The sequence below is a fragment of the Carassius gibelio genome, chromosome A1, assembly GCF_023724105.1.
Source record: "Carassius gibelio isolate Cgi1373 ecotype wild population from Czech Republic chromosome A1, carGib1.2-hapl.c, whole genome shotgun sequence".
NCBI classification, from domain to species: domain Eukaryota; kingdom Metazoa; phylum Chordata; class Actinopteri; order Cypriniformes; family Cyprinidae; genus Carassius; species Carassius gibelio.
The window spans coordinates 29,263,667-29,282,289 of NC_068371.1; positions in this window are offsets into that span (position 1 = coordinate 29,263,667).

The following is an 18,623-nucleotide window of genomic DNA, read 5'->3' on the forward strand; positions in this document are numbered from 1 at the left end:
ATAGGGGAGGTTCTGAATCTAATCTGAGCCGCTGCTGCGTCTAGGGAGAGAGAGAGGGAGGGAGAGAGAGAGAGAGAGAGAAAGAGCGCGCGAGTTGGGCATAACGACATCGTGCGTATTACGGTTGAAAGTCTTGTATTTAATTTTTTTATAAGTAACGTATTGCATTAAAATTAATTCCTATATACGCTGTAAAACCATTTTACTGTTTATGCACAAATAAATCCGCCAGGGCTAAATTACCTCTTCTCATTTCTGATGTATCCCTAAATATGCATATTTTATACATAGGCCTACACAAATACATAAATATTATTATAACACAAATTGCAATAATAATAATAATAATAATGTAGCCTACACGTTATATCATAAAGCCTATGGGAATGTATCAACTCTCCATGTATTTACAATGTATGGTAATTGAAGATGTCAATCCTCAAAAACGAAGAAAGGTAAACACATAAATGCAGCATTAATGTAGTGCAAACTCCAAACGACGTATGAAGATATAGCGATTATGTCTCACGAGCCGTTTGCCTGAAGTGGACCTTTTAATTCAATCTGTTGATGCAGTTTACCGACCGGAAGTTCATGTCAACTGATCCGGTTCTCAAGTTCGTCTCTCTAATTCAGTGATTCAGTTGCAGCCGATAACACCTCACTAAAGTGAAAGGATGTAAGTCAATTATTCTCTTATAATAATAATGTTTAACTTCAGAAGACTTGACACTTAGCCTGCCCCACCACATCCATTTAGACTACCTTTATTGTAGGCTACTTTTATGGTGAGTTTGCATCGTATGAGGATTTGGAGCGACATGAAGGTAAATGACGACAGAATCAGAATTTTTAGGGTGAACTGTTCCTTTAAGATGACTGTTTAAACAGCCCACGGTGCTTCAGTTGCTCAAAACTACATAAACTGACTGGATGCCTAATTTCATATCGTACTCCATTTTATTTTTGTTTTACCCAATAACAAGAAAAAGCACGTCATTCCAGAAAATGTGTTGTTTCTTCTTGTAAGACGGGGCAGATCTTGTAGGTTTGGCACGTGCACGCGCGTAGCAGTGGCATTTATTCTCCTGTCGTGTGCGAGGATGCTGTGAGCAGACAAGGAGCTCTATGTTGACAGGGACAAAACTGCAAGAACCTAGCAAGGATAAGCACATCCTCACACATCAGCGAACATGGGCTGTGACTGTGGGATAGCCTACCTTTCTTTAGCAGAGGCGGGAGGAGTTTTAGGTGATCACATGCTGCTTTCCCTTGTGAAAAAGAAGTGTGTTTAATTGCAGTAAAATTGTACTTTTTGTGCAATCCAATTATTAAAAGTATACTTTTTTTAAAAAGTGCATTTACAGATAATATAGTATAATTTAAATTAAATGACACTTAAGTGTATTTAAAGAGAGTACAATTTAATGACAATAGGTCTTAACATACTTAAGTGCACTTTTTTTAAATGCACTTTATAATAATGTCTAATAAAGTATTATTTAAACATTCATTTGGCATAATTATGATTTTATTGCTTTGAATAAGTACACTTATTTTGATATATTCATCAGTATACTAAAGCACAATTTAAATAAATTTAAGTTTATGCATATAACAGACGCTTTTATCCAAAGCGACTTACAGTGCATTCAGGCTGTCAATTTTTAATATAATATATACTATGTGCATTAATGCACTTGAAATGCATATTTCTTCTAAACTTAAATACACTTTCTTATTCAGTAGCTATACTCCAATAAAATTTTTGTTGAAATTTTCATCACTAGCTCTTTCTCTCTAAAAATTCTATGAAGTTTGATTTTTGACATATTATTTGACATACAGTGTCTTTTATACTGTATTTGCATGTAATAGTATTGTACTGTACATCTGTGTACAGAATACTTTCAATATCATTATTTTGTTCTAAGTCACTTAAACATTTAATTGCATTAATTGGAAATGAGCTACATATGCTCGACCCACTGGTCTCGATTCACACGGAGGAGATGGAAGGATATAAATCAGGAATGACGACAGTGACGGACGAGAGAGGACCAGGCCTGGGTTTTATTTTGAGTTTTGATTTTGTTTGTGAGTTTTGAGTCGTCCGTGAGGGGCTGCCGCGCTTTTGTATTTATTTTGTAAATAAAGCTGTCATTGCTCCTGCTTTATATCCTTCCATCACCTCCGTGGGACTCGAGACCGGTGGGTCAAGCAGGTGTCGCTCATTTCCAATTACTCCACCAGCCTCGCCCAGTTCCCATAGCTCTCGGCCCGCCCCACTCGTCACAGCATTCTGATATTGGAATGTATCGTGTGCGTGGACCATGAAATTTGACTGTTGAAAATATAATATTTTCAAAATAATGCTATTGAACAAAATTCAAAGATCCAATCTTGTAATGTAAATTTATTTTTATTTATTTTTATTATTATTATTATTATTTTATTTATTTTTTGCATTTGAATAGCGAGCTGTTAAGTTATTAAATGTAAAAGTGCTAAAATATTAAATGTTACATGTATAAAAATGTTAAAATGTTTGTTAAAATGTTATCTATTTTTAAGCCATGTGTCAGTGAAGATGGTGTGATCAGGAACCTCTCCCAGTATTCAAACTTGCATTCTCTAATGCTGGAGTAAGATTTTAGAAGAAACCTTATGTGCATGATTTTAGAAGAAACCTTTATGGCATGGTTTCATATACAGGGCTTACACTAAGCCTAGATTAGGCCATAGTTCAATTAGGACATTTAAGTAATTTTCAGTAAAATGCCTTAGAAAAAAACATTACTGGTGTGCATCTTGAGATAAAACAAAGGCACTGGTATTTTTAAAGATCAGTCAGTGCAACAGCTCAGAATCACATTCAATTAAATTCAAATGAGCTTTATTGGCATGACTTGCACAGTATTGCCAAAGCATTATTATAGAATTACATTTTAGTCTGGAGCTGGTCTTAAGCCTTGTCTGTGAAACTGTGGGTACCATTAACACAGTTTGGTAATGTTTTACAATAAGGTCTCATTTGTTGTACAATTTTGATTTAATTATTTTTATTATTAATTTTGTGTGTGTTAGTAATCCTATATGTTCGATCCCCAATGAGGAAACAGATTTACACATCATACAGAATTAATGACAAGATTAGGTACTTTTGTATGAAAGTGATTTTGTATTGTTCTCCAAACTCTTTCTTATAAGTGAATTAAAGAGTTGCAACTGTGTATAGTCTTGGGTTTTTCTTGTGCATCATAAAAAAAAGTGTTTTCATGTATTTGTTTAGAGATTGTTTTGTCAATAAATGTAGAGGGTTTTCCATTTTGTGTTTGTGTTGATTGTAACTAGGCAATTAATACATTGAAATTACATTGAAGCATATTTTAGTTCACATTAATTGCTTATTCAGAAGTAAACATTTACCATATTTCAAAGTATATATAAAATGTACCAAAGTCCCACTTAAGTGATTCAAAAATATCACTCAGAAGTTCAGCTAAATGCATTTAACGTAATTTTAAACTGTAATATATTTGAAATCTATTACAAATAACATGCAGGTGGTCGAAAACATTACATTTAATTCACGTTTAAGTCTATTCTTAACTGACATTAAAGTAGATTTTAGTTAACATTAATTTCTTGAAAGTGCATGAGTAGTGCACTATAACCATATTTTAAAGACACTAGAAGAAATTCTGAAAGTACACATAAAGGTGTACTAAAAAGTCCCACTTAAGTGTTAAAAATCACTCAAAAGTTCAACTAATTGCATTTAATATGTCTTTAAAATGCGATACATCTGAAGGTAATTACAAATTAAATACATTCAAGCGTCGAAAATAGCATTTAATTTGCCCGTATGTGAGTTATTTTAAAGCATATTATTTCTGCAATAAGTACACTTTATAAAAGTGTACTTCTTTTTCACAAGGGTAATGATGTGTTAGGGTCAGGTTTTGCCTTTACTGTGGAGACTAAATACTGCAAGTATAGTTGAACCAGATACCACCTACACACACAGTTGAGATCTGAAAACTCTTCTGAATAATAGAAACTGCAAACCAAATCTAAAAAGTTTTTAAGAGAGTTACGTTATTTAGATGAAGTTAAAAGTATCAAATGAAAAGTTTCATCTATGTTAGAAAACCAGAAATGTGCAAATGCATAGTTTACAATTACTAAAATGGCCCCAGAGGTTTGCTAAAAATGGACTCAATTCCCCTTTATGGGGTGTTCTAAAGGGTGAAACTGATTAATAAAAAAGAATTATTTCATAAACAAAGCATTTTTGTTATTCTAAAAATCCATTAAATGCAATAAATTGCTATGATTTGGCATGGCCAGTCTGTAAAAAGTCTAAACTGTAGTACTTTTCTCTGCTCTTCTGCAGCCTGGGGTGGACCAGAGGAAATTGTATTGATAAGCGCTTAGCATATGGTACACATGCGCTCAAATTATAAGGAAGATGGATTTTTTTGCCCTCTCCCACTGTCTTGGCACTAACCCCTACTGGTTACATTATCCTGCAAATTACAGCTGGACTGAGGAAGCAGAGTACTTCCAGGCAGGTTTTGGAAAGCTGATTAATACAGATCTTAAAATTAAGTAGATAAGATTTTAATCTAAAAGGATTAAGAGGGCATATTTCGAATCTATTTTCTTTTCCTTTTTTTTTTTTTTTTTTTTTTTTTTTTTTTGAATGTACAAAATTTGAAAGGTAGGAAAAACAATGACAAACAATGTATTTCAGGGAATAAATGTGCAATGCAACAAATGTACATTCATCAGGAAATGGTACATTTATTTTTGCTGACTGCTAGGTTTCTTCTTAAACACAAGATCTGTAAACCCCTCACTACTGACCTTTTCGCGTGATCTAGAGTTCTCAATATAAAAGATTTACAGCCCATGCTATTGATGGCTTGAACATGTGGTTGATTCCTCCAGTAAAATAGCAGCTCACACAAGAAATCATTGTTTTTGAACACAACAGTTTTCATCATGATTACAAGCTGTAAAGGTCCCATTTTTTAAATATACTGTGCTCAGACTGATCAATAACTTCCTCCACTAGGTTGGATCATTCCCTGAAAATAATGCCTTACCTGTCTCCAAACGACAGTCCAGGCTTCTTCAGGACATTCAGCTGGTCTTGTTTCTACTCAGTAAGCAGGCAGAGTGTGTATTATGTCACCTAAAGCTGTTTTAAAGATTCATTTAAGTGTAGTAACAAATCCATTAAGGTAGGATTCTCATTGTATAATTGTGCATTAGCACTGTTAGTCGTTCTCATTTTTAGTCACATTATGTATTAGCAGTGGCAGCTTTGACATATTTGATTTACAGGAACTCTATACTGTATGCTTAGAGCAGCAAAAGCTTAAAAGATTCACTGGAAGTTAGTTTTAGATCATCAGGTTAACAGAATTTTACAAGTATTTCTAAGATAAGGTAGAATTGCTTCTGATCTCATCTTATAACGCTGATGAATTTATCTTCAGTTTATTGGACTGTCGCATTTGGAGCTGTTGTTTTCATGAGGTTTGTATGACAATCTAATCAGAACTTTAAAGGCCAAGATGCTCTAAAGAAGAATAAAAACACCTTGGTCCTTCTTAGCCTAGATTCCTTAATTTATTTCACGAATCTTCAGATTTTTATTAAGCAGTGATGTGAGAAGCTCATTCTTCCACCTTCTGTGACCTTGGTTAATTTTATGCAAAACTTTTTACATTTATAGTCCCAAGTCGTGCATAGATTTAATGCCACTGCACATTGTACTGTATAGGATGGGTCTAAGCTAATGGATTCTCCTCAAGTGACTAGGTTGAATGTTCTGGTATATATTTATATGAGTTCTGTTTGTTATGTTCTTACAGATATTTAACATGTTGTACATCAAAGGCTGAAAAGATGCTGCGCTTTTCCAGACTGCCCACTATCTCACAAATTCATGCACCACGTACAACCAAACAACCTCTACATAAATGATGCGTGCTCATGCATTTTTATCTCACTCATTCCTTCCCAATTAAACTGTAAAACATCTTGCATCTAGACAAGGCAAAGCTTAAAAGCTGCTAATAAATTCTCAATGGATTCCTAGTGCTCCTCGCAGATATTTTTTTTTACCAATGATTTGCGCCAACTTCATTTACGGTGTGGTTTATGGATTGAACATTTTCAATTAGATAAGAGGGCACTGTTCTGCTGAATACATAAAATATGCATGCCGTTATTATTCTCAGTTGTATAAACTGAAATCTTAAGGACTAATGAGTGGTTTGTTGAAACTGCCCTTTTTGAACTGATGAGATGCTAGGTTCACTTTGTTTTTCTTCTTCTTTTTTTTTTTTTTAACCCAGCTGGCCAGTCATTATCTGCATCACAACTCTATACAAAAAAAGGAGAAAGCTAAATGTAAAACATAAAATGCATCTGATACTTTACTAAATAATAGGATTCTCAGTTCCTATTAGAGAGGGAAACACCTTACATATCTTCTGTTGTCAAGGCCATTTGTCCATCAAACTCTAAGGTACTTTGGCACAAATTCACCCTCGCAGTGCCAGCAGAATGTGGTAGTTGCCAACATGAACAGGTTGCATGATGTACCCTCATCCTCCAAAAAAAATAAAATAAATAATAATAATATAATAATCAGTGTTTGCTATTTTACTTATTTTAGTACAAACAAAAGAAAACAAATAAAGTTTTGATGCAAAATCATAACTCATTGTATAAATTAAGTTTTGACTTACTGCAACAGACTTTTCTATAATTACCAACTAACTGTTTTTTGTTGTTTTTTTTTTATTGTTTTATTATTATTATTATTTTGACATTACATATTTTGACCCTCTCTACAACATTTTTCAAAAGAAGCACCATTTTAATTCAGTTAGAAAACACACATTTGAATCAATGTATATCTAAATATCTGTTTGCTTGGGGAACACAGCTTTTGAGCTCCTTGGGGTTGCGTTTTACCAAGGCCATTTTGGAAGCATTGGCATGTCAAAATGTATCTTCAATAAGTCAATGTAGCCCGAGGGAACAAATGCTGATTGAGCTCTGATCAGAACACAGCTGAAGAAAAATAATAACAAATTGGAGACTGTTCTTAAAAAAAAAAAAAACATCCCAACCAAGAGGGGGAAAATTACAAAAAGGAGTAAACAAGACCTAAATAAAAGCTTGACTCTGAGAAAGACTTAGACTTGTGGAGGATTTCTAGAAAGAGAATAAGGGATAGCAACAAACATGACTGACATTTTGATGTTATGGATGCATTTAGAACTTATTTTTTCTATTTAAATATACTGTACATTGTAATTTATTTAAATTTTCAGCATCCATTACTCCAGTCTTCAGGGTAACATGATCCTTCAGAAATAATTCTAATATTCAGATTTATGCTCAAGGGATATTTTGTTACTGTTGTAGGCCTACTACAGGCTTAATTTTTATGAAAACTATGATAGATTCAATATACCTGATGTATATATGTATTAATAAAAGGGTCTAAGTAACATTTTACAGTCCATAAAATTACTTTTCACACCATTAGTTCGCAAATATTGTTCTGTGTTCTTATTTACACTGTACTTATGAGTCATTACAAATTATTTTTAAAATCAACATTTCCTTACACTGTTAGTTTTCTGATGCCACCTTTCTGACGTCTGCTTATCAAAATAAATCATAGATTATAAAATATTAAAAAAGACCTGATTTGTTGCAACGTTATCCTTCAATCTAATGCATTTCTGAAACCTTCCTCACTTATAGAGTTGAGCCATCAATACAAATCTACAACTGCCCAATTGCTTGTTAATGGAATCGACAGTTCAATCAAGGCATTATTGAGCACTGCCAGACCAACCTTGACAGGGAACGTCTCTCATTTTGAGTTAAGTAGGCTTTAAATGGGGAAAGGGTCTAAATGTCCAAATGCGCTTTAAAAGCCCAGGCAGAAGTCACTTTGCTCTAATCTTCGACCAGACGTCTTTCTAACACAATCCCAACTTTAATGATCACAAGGTAACCATGTAACCATTCTTAAATCAGCAATATAACTCCTAACCACAGCTTTGTCCCAAGCTTCTTTCCTCTGTTTGGAAAGTTATTTCATTACTTTGTGGATTCGGAGGATGCTTTTTCCCCTCTGGCGAGGTTGTGTGGGTTGTTTTGAGTCCCTGTCTTAATTTCCCTTTGCGTTTGAAAGAAGAGTTTCGGTCCTGACATATCCGACTCTCTCGTGAGTTTCTTCTGTTGCTTATAAAATGCCCTTTTTCTCACATTCGCAGTATGAGGAACCACCAGAATTTAGGAAAATAATATTTTGAGGCAATCTTTAGGGTGTCTGTAGGGCATTTTGCACTGGAAACCAAGTACACCTTACTTAACCGACAGCGTGATTCACTAGTTAGAAAGATAGTACGCCTTTATTACAAAATCCTTGAGGCGAAAATAATATTATCTGATGGAATACCCACCGATTGCATTGACTGGTAGAGTGATGTTGTACATATTAAGATTTTTTTCCCCTTAAGCTCTTAAAAGAAGGTCATGATTTCCTGGGTTCTCAGAATCAGCAGCTCATGAATTAAATAGATTTGCACTGAAAAGCAATTTCCATCAATGTCACAGAGGTGTTTTGTCATTTCATTTAATGGCTTTGTTTGTTTTAACATGAGTTTGCCTTTCTAGCCCTTGTGGTAGTGTTTGCGCACACATCTGAGGTCAACATACTGTATAACATCAGTGTAAGTGATAACAGTAATAGTCGCACTACAGCTGCGATTCAATGCCAGTGCTCATTAAAATCTCATTAAAAAAAAATCAGATTGGCATTATGATTACGCAGCAACATGGAAAGGGGAAAATGTTATTTCCTAATTCTGGCTGGATTCTTTGCTGTGTGACTCAGCATCACTGTGATGCTAACAGACTTATTTGCTAGTAGCAATCTGGGGAATACACACTGAGAAAAGGATATCCCCTAACTTCCCCCTCGGGCCCTCTAAATGTAATGTGGAACTTATTTGATCAACCTCTCTGAATCTGGATGAGCTATTCTGCACCAGCATTTAATCTTCATGCAAACCGCTCACTTAATAAACAGAAACTGCGGAAATAAACCCGCAGAGGGGGAAAACAGCACCCATTACATTTATCATGGGGAGGAGACACACTTCACAGACCCCAAGATGCCTCAATGTACAGCAAAGTTACAGATTTCATTGTTTAAGTATGTATTCAGAGAAAAGTTTAGTTTTTATTGAGCGTAGGGTAAATTAATTCAGCCTTTCCTGATGTCTTAATTAAACATCGATCAGTTTTCAGTTTGCTAAAGGCAATGTGCCTAACATGGCTACTGAAAGTGTATAGAAAGTATTTCACAAAACAAAAAGGCATTTCATGATAAAATGTCATGCATTTGAATGAGGCTGAGAAGTTGTTCACATCTCAACCTAAATCTCATATTTACATTTACATTTAATCATTTAGAAGACGCTTTTATCCAAAGCGACTTACAAATGAGAACAATAGAAGCAGTCAGGTCAACAAGAAAACAACAACAGTATACAAGTGCCATGACAAGTCTCAGTTAGTCTAGTACAGAACGCATAGCCAGGTTTTTTTTATTTTATATATATATATATATATATATATATATATATATATATATATATATATATATATATATATATATATATATATATATATATATATATATATATATATATATATGAAAGACAAGAAAAGGAAAAGTGTTAGTATTAGTTGGTTAAGTGCTGGTGAAAAAAGATGAATCTTTAGATGTTTCATGAAAATGAGTAAAAACTCTGTACGAATTGAGATGGGAGGTCATTTCACCAGCTTGGCACAGTCCAGGAAAAGGTCCGTGAGAGGGATTTAGAAGTTTTTTGGGATGGCACCACAAGGCGTTGTTCACTTGCTGAGTGCAAACTTCTGGAGGGCACATAGGATTTAACCAGTGAGTTTAGGTAAGTTGGTGCCGTGCCAGTGGTCGTCTTGTAGGCAAGCATCAGTACCTTGAATTTGATTCGAGCGGCTACTGGTAGCCAATGTAACCTGATGAGGAAAGGAGTAATGTGAGCTTTTTTTGGCTCATTGAAGACAACCCTCGCTGCTGCATTCTGGATCAGTTGCAGAGGCTTGACAGTTCATGCAGGAAGAGCCAGGAGAGCATTACAATAGTCCAGTCTGGAGAGAACAAGAGCTTGGACAAGAAGTTGGGCTGCTTGCTCTGACAGGAAGGGTCTAATCTTCCTAATGTTGTATAGAGCAAATCTGCAGGACCGGGTATATATATATATATTTGAAATGAACATCTGTATTTAATTTAAACTGGCTTAAAAACTATATAGGATGCTATTTAAGTTCTTTGTTTTCTCTAGCATTTAGCAGGTTGACTGTAGGTGACATAACTATAAGTTTCAACTTTTTCTCTTTTCATTGTAAGCTCAAACACTGGAAACATTGTCACAGTCTGTTTAAAAAAAAAAAAACATATTTCACTATCAAAGGCAAGCTTATATTTTCTGTTCAGAGTGCTCTTATGGTACAGTGGCATCTTATGTGTCTTTTATGATTTTTTTGTTTGTTTGTTTGTTTGTTTGTTTGTTGTTTTTGCCATACGAAATAAAACAAAATAATACATTAATCATTCTTTGGTAAACTACACATTAAACCCAATTAAACACATTTCATATCAATGGTCTCTGTGAACATATTTCAGTAAAAGTACATTTTGGCTCATTTTCTGTATTTTATTGAAAAATACTGCTTTGTACTGTCTTCAGTAGCATAATAGCACCACAAATCAAACTTATTGGCATAAAACTAAATCTCCCCAGTCTATATTTCCCATCACAAGGTGAGATTAATGTAACAATGCACAGTAACATCTAACAGGGTATGGCTGACAATATCTTATAACGATGTAAAGCTCTGGACCATATAAATAAGTTGATTTCTCTGTGTGAATGGCAAAAGTATACATTTGAAACTCGTCCACAGATAAAGGAGAATCAGTGTGACTTTATTAAATATTGATGACAATGCCAGCACATTCAATCCACTGAAGCATGCCGAAAAATGCTCAGGGTTAGTACCTCTGACTGGTTAAAGCAAGAATAACAATATAAAGGCCATCATGTCTGTGAGCGCCTGACCATCCTTGTCTCTAATTGCAGAAATAGTAGATTTCAATTCATCATGCTTCAATCACAGAGCCAGGAGGCTTTTTCTTTGCTTTTCTCTATCCATATAATAACACCACCCGGTACTGTGCAAAATAAATGCAACTCTAGACATGGAGAGGGAATGCTATTTGCCTTTCAATGCAATAAGCAAGGTAGCTATTTCCTTTGAGAGATCAACAACGTGGCTGCTATATTCCAGCAATTTTATTTTACTCTCAAGATCAGAGTCTCTTATTCTTTGTGATATGGAAAGATGGGGCAAAATGCAATACAATTCACCCTAATAAAGCACTTTGCGGTTTCCCATAATGCTTCTGGGCATTGTGATCTCCAGCATACCGTTTTGAATATTCACTGTTTTCGTGGTGAGCAAAGGAGGGTTAAACTTCCACCTGAAAGTCTGGTGGTTGTCATTAAAACATATAGGCCTCATGCATAAAAAAAAAATCATAAATGAGGAATTAATAAGAAAAATAAAAAAAAATAAAATCTGCCTTAACACAAAGGGATATTAAGAAGGGTGCTATGAATGTATAATCAGTCCTGAATTAAGATTTATGGTGAGCAAAATGAAAGCTGTGCCGCCTGACATTAAGGATTTAGTACAAGCATAAGTCACATGTGCAAATCATTAATTAAAGACATCTATAAAAAAGTGCCTCCATCCCAGTCTGTGTTAACTTTGTCTACTGCTACTTGGAAATTCAAATCAAGATATGTTGGAGACGATTAGATTCAGCATGAATATATGGGTATTGATGGAAAATAAGATGTGTGAATAATACATGACAATCATTCTGCCATGCTGTATTGCATATACTCAGCTAAAAATAATATTATATTTACTGAATCTTTTTTATTAAACCCAGCAGTCAAATATATATGCAACATATGTGCAATATATGCATTATAAATTATGGAAATGTGAAGATATTAGGGTTTTCGAATACCAACACTATCATTATATAAGTCAAACATATAATATATATATATTAAACAAATCATGAAAATAAAAAACAGCACAACTGTTTTCAAGATTAATATAAGAAAAGTGTTGTGAGCAGCAAAACAGCATATTTGTGGCTTAAAAGTGCAAATGATATTTTGCAACCACAATTTTTCTTTTCTTTTTGTTTTTATAAATACTGCTTATCATAACATTATTTTCAAGAGTTTAACAGGCAGTCTTTATTTATTCATTTCACATCTTTCAAAAGCAATAAAACAGCTAGGAGTAAAGAAAACTTGTTATATCTCCACTCTTCATGTGCCTCATGTAGAGAGAAAAAAAAAGAATGGAGTAAAGTATGATTTATCATATGTTATTACATGTATGTGTTAATAGCATCACACCATATGACTCAGGATTCTTCAGAGGCATTTAGCACATGGAAGTTTGTTTCCATCAGTGTTTAAATCACAGTCGCTGTAACTTTTTAATTCCTGCAAATTTTACTTCAAGAGCCCCATTTGGCAGAGTGAATGGCAAGCTACTGCTTTTACTGTCTTATAAAAACAAGTACCAAACTGTCATCAGAACACATGATGAGCACCAGCATTCACAAGCACTTAAAGGCAACTTTGCTCTGAGAGAAATATTCATCATCACAGCCTTTCATTCTTCATTTGTCTTAGATTTACTTACAAGCACAAGCAAAAGAAAGGAGAGGGGGTGTTATTTTGCTATATTGAATTATTTATGTCACGTTTTTCTTTGTCTCTGAGAGAGCGCCAATGACAAAGTGTTTCTTTTTGCTAAAGGAGGAAAAAAGATGCTTGAAAACCTGCCCACTTCTTCATCTAAACACTAGTGAAAATCAACTGAAGCTAAAGGAATGTACAAACAGCCTTGATCAGACACCCCCCATCTTCATCCCCAGGGTCCCTAGCAGATGCTTCGGGAAATAAAATCAAAACCAAAACCAATCCAAGTATGGTATAGATGTCAGCTCACAGCTTTCAAAAAGACAGTGCTGTCTAAAGCCAGACACCTTTGAAAGCTAAACCTCTATAAATGTGTGATAACATATAGAAACTGAGACCACAAGCTGTTAGCCCAGGCAGCATAGAAGAGCCTTGTAATATTTATGAAGCTTGTGACTGAGAATCTTTATGCATACAAAAAAACAAAGTCTGCTCATCAAGGCTGCATTTATTTGATCAATAATACAGTCATAACAATACTATTGTCTTACAATTGAAAATAACTATTGTCTATTTTAATATATTTAAAATGTATTCCTGTGATGAAAAGTTGAAATTTTAGCATCATTACTCAAGACTTCAGTGTCACATGATCATTCAAGTATTACTCTAAAATGATGTTTGATCCTCGATTATTATTGTTTCTCAGATATCAATAATGGTTTCTATTATTACCAATGTTGAAAATACGTATATAATAATAGTGATACACTTTTTCCCTCAGGAATCTTTGATGAATAGAAAGTTCTATAAACAGCATTTACTTATCATTATTATTATTTTATTTTATTTTTTCAACAATCACTATTTAACCTACTTAATGTGTACTTTTTTTCATAAAATTTTTATTAAACCAAACCTTTGAATCGTAGAGTAGCAAGGTTTAAATATTAGACGGGAAAATTTATTTTCAATGTTATTATTATTATTATTATTATTATTATTATTATTATTTAACACAAAATCATTATTTGAGACTGATTTCTGAAGAATCATGTGACACTGAAGACTGGAGTAATGAAGCTGAAAATTTAGATTTGCATCACAGGATTAAATTACATTTTAAAATATATTAAACTAGAAAACAGTTATTTTAAACTCTAATTATAGTAATAAATATATATATATATATATATATATATATATATATATATATATATATATATATATATATATATATATATATATATATATATATATATATATCAATGTAGGTAGAAAGATTCTGCTAGCATAACGTCCTGGGGTGGGCATTTGGAAATGAGAAGAGAAACAGAGAGGAGCATTTATGAAATTCACTGATATTCCAGCATAAATATTAATGTCACTGTATGCAATCCTGCTTTGAATCTGAACTGTTTTCATTGACCTCTGCCTTTTTAAACTCATGCCTTAAATTATACTTTTATTTCCCGCTTATTTCAGGCAGGAACCTACTGCAATCAATGATAATTATATATATATATTTTTTTTTATGTCCATATGTTTGCATATTTTTTTATGTGCATATTCCCTCCAGCGCTATTCAATCTAGCACTCTATTTGTAATAAGTGGTGTGCAAAGTGCATTTGCCATGATTCAATCCAACCTCTGAAACCATTTAATTCGAGTTTAAACATGTTAACTAGTAATTTGCTTAACCTTACAGTATTAGCCTACACAAAGTGAACAAAGTTGACTCAATTGAGCAGTTTGTTGAAAAGTGCTTCTACAGGTCTCAATGCATGGTTATCCATAGCAGTTAGCACATCCTCAAGGTTTGCCTGATTTGATTCATTAACTAGCAGATGAACAAACAAAGCCTGACACTTAAGATAATAAACTGAAGAAATAAGCATTTATTTCCTTATCTGTGATAGATAATTCACTGCTGTGGTACCAGGCCTCTTTTCAGCAATTCTCTGCTGCGTTAGCCTTTGTGACCATGTGGAGTCTCTGTTTGTTATTTCCACACCTAGTTTTAAGCTATTGTCAGTGTGATAGATCCATTCATTTTGTTTGGGATAGTGTGGCATGTCTGAACCCAGGCTACTTTAAATTCATCACCGTTTTGACCAGCGGGAGAAATGCACTCAAATCATGTATCAAGAGTGCGCTCTCAGACACTTTAGGCATGTTTTCAGGCAAAGGGAATATCAAAAAGACCCTTAAACCTGCTTGCAATGTAAGCCTACAATACTATACATGTTGAGGAAATTGTTTTTTAGTTGTTGTTGTTGTTTTGTTTTTTCAGATTGGTGCGTGTCAAAAACTTGTATCTTATAGAAACAGCACAAAATTACGGTAATCCATGTTTTAAACTGTTTTCAAATAATCAAAAGGTCCTACTTGAAATGTCATGTCTTGGAATTATAACTCAAATATCACAACTCCACATGCTTCTTTAACTTCAAAATCAATACAACTTATAATTTAATTATTAATAATTCAATATGTTCAAGTACAGAATTGCAGCTATGGAGAATACCCATAAGGCCTTGAATAATTTATGTATTGTTGGTCTAAGCATATATTTCTTAAAGTTTTATCTCTCTCTCTCTCTTTCTCTCACTCTCTCTCTCTCTCTTTCCCTCACCGAGTATTGTTGAAGTTTATTGTTTTCAATAGTTGAGTAACCAATACAACCAAATCAAATTCCACTACTACAACTACTACTAATACTGTACAGTTAATAAACAAATAAATATTGCATTTATGCAACTTTATGTAAGTTTAATCAATAATTTTACAGTGTATTTTACAGTAAATGTGACTTCAATTATAATAGAATTTGCTGTGTTGTTATATTTACCAACATTTGCCCAATACCATTTGAATAATTTTGTAATCTAACTAAAAACAGAACGATTTATGAGTGCCTATTAAATATGCCCCTAAATACAAAAATATCAATAACTGTTTCAGCACCTGGTAAATTGCACATTTGAATCTTTACTTAACTGCAAACAGATTAAAAACAGAAGCCGAAAAACATAATCAGGGAATAATAAACAGCAGGACAATAATAAATGGAGGTTAAAGGGTATTTGTTGCTAATGAGACTTTTCACCAAATGGGTTTGTATGGCAGCATGAGCTGTTCTTCTACAGATATTTCACTCCAGTACAGTCTCCTTAAAAGTGAATCATTCTGACCAGCAGGCACACAATCACACTGGAACTGTCCAAGGTGCTGGCTTTGTCTCAAGACACCCAATTTAAAGAGAATAATTTGGAGGGGAAAATAGGATCATGGAGCACTTTTGTTAATGTAAGAGTATCTTCAGGCAGACATTTTAATTTGTACCCCAAAAATGAGGCAGAGAGATCAATTAGAATGTGGGAATACAAGTCCATTTAATGTAGGGAGCAGGACAACCAGAATACAAAATAAATCTACTGGGAATAAACAGCATCAAAATGCATTTTCATCAGCATTTGAGTGAGAGATACTGAATGTCTGGAATTATTGATTGAATTTTCATTAATATTTAAATTACGTAAAATGCACTGTGAAAACAACTTCACAATCACACCATTAAAACATTTCCACTCCTTGGACTTGAACATAAAATTATTTCATGGTTCTTATTAAGATTTTTTACCACACATTGGCATACTCGTAGACACTTTGAGAATAAAACGTATGTTTACTTAGTGCACTTTCAAAGAAAACAAATAAACAACTACATTTGTAAGAAAAGTAGTTGGTGCTAGACAGCTTATGTAGACAAAATGCTGACCAAGGCATTGTAGGCTTTGTATTGGATACAGCTGGAAGCACAGTGAAATATGGCATTACCAAGTAGAGACAAAAGAAGAAACTACAGTATAAATCTGACCAAAAAAAATGTAAAATAATATATAATCAATGAAATCAAAACTGATTGTCCATTGCTGCCCATTAGTTCATGCCTGAAGTTTCCAAAGAGTATCTCAAGACATTTAGAAGAATGATTTTATAGCTGGATGAAACCAAAACTGAACAAGTTCAGCAGAAGAAACCAGGCGCAATCGTAAAAGCATTACACATTTGCAATGTTGATGAATGTATTTGGAGTACATATTTTTCTGACACATGATTTTCATAGTTAAGTTTTTATTAGTTTGTATACAGTTGGACACTATATTTTACGATGTATCATTTTATATGATAGTATATTTGTAACAGTCCGAGTTATGAAATAAAAAAATATATAAAAGTGAAGGAAAAAAAATATTAAACTTGTGCCTACTTGACAAGCATCTAATATTCTCACATACTGTATAATCATGGCTGTATGCTGCAATACATAACAAAGTGAAAGAGTCTAAGGGAGGAGAACATGTCTTCCAGTGTTTACAATGGTGCTATAAAACAGAAAAAAAGTTAAAATATCTACATCACTGTCATCACCTCAGTAAATAAATAAATAATTTCCAACAAGTTCCAAACACTGTCATTGGTCAGTACTATCACCATTGGTTGAGCCAACTATGTTGGGCTGGATGGAAAGCTCACTAACAAGAGCCTACAAATGGCTTACTTATAGTTGTTTCTGCATATTAAGCTGAAACAATGTGTATTTTAAACATACACTTAAAAGTGTACTCACCTTTGAAAAACGATTTGATAGCGCTTCAGAAAAGATCAAAGTGGTTACTTAAGTAGCTGTATTTCCTGTTAATTTAACATGGAACTTTAACCTTCTAATTTCTCTGATATAATCAGGCTAGCCTTTCAGAAACTATATTCGGACCACAACAGACTTATTAACTCCCTAACATTGGAATGGAGACTCTCTCTCTCTCTCTTGGTCTCTTGCAGGTCTGAGCTGAATAGCCAGTCTCCTGCCCAGTCAAGGAATTCATTACAGGTCAAAACGACCTAGCACTCTTTGAAACAGTGCCAATTATTCTTTGCTAGACATTTTAGGAGGCCTTACTTACATGAAGGAACACAACAGCTCTTGGGAATCTCATCAGATCTACATGGTTTCACCAGAGTGGGCTTCCTTGCGCCAAACCAGCTTCCCTTCCCCAATTTTTCATGCTAACCACATAAATAGAAACAGTCAAACTGAACTGGGGTCCGGTGATAAATTCTTGAAGACCTACTTGTCTAAATCCAGTTGTTGGCATTTGGGGTAACACTTTAGAATAAGGTTCCATTAGTTAATGTTAGTTAACTACTTTCGTTAACATGAACTAAGCAAGAACAATCCTTCTTCAGCATTTATAAGTCTTAGTTCATGTTAATTTCAACATTTACTAATGCATTATTTAAATCAAAAGTCGTGCTTGTTAACATTAGTTAATGCACTGTGAATTACCATGAACTAACAATGAATAACTGTATTTTCATTAACTAACATTAACGCAAATGAATAAATACAGTAATAAATGTATTATTCATTGTTTGTTCATGTTAATTAATACATTAACTAACATTAACTAATGGAACCTTATTCTAAAGTGTTACCGCATTTGGTCAGTCTTGGGCGTTGAAGAGAGACTTTACAAATATATTTGTTTGATACGAAAGCCAAATATGCTAATGGTTTAAGTGTCTAAAAACAGGCCATTCAACTTCAGTCTCTTCGTATTCATGATTTAGATTCATATTGCATAGAGGAGCATGTTTTTTGCACTCGTTACGTCTCTCAAGCTAAACAGCTTTTGACTGCTGTTTATATTCTCGCTCAGCTTGTTTCAAGT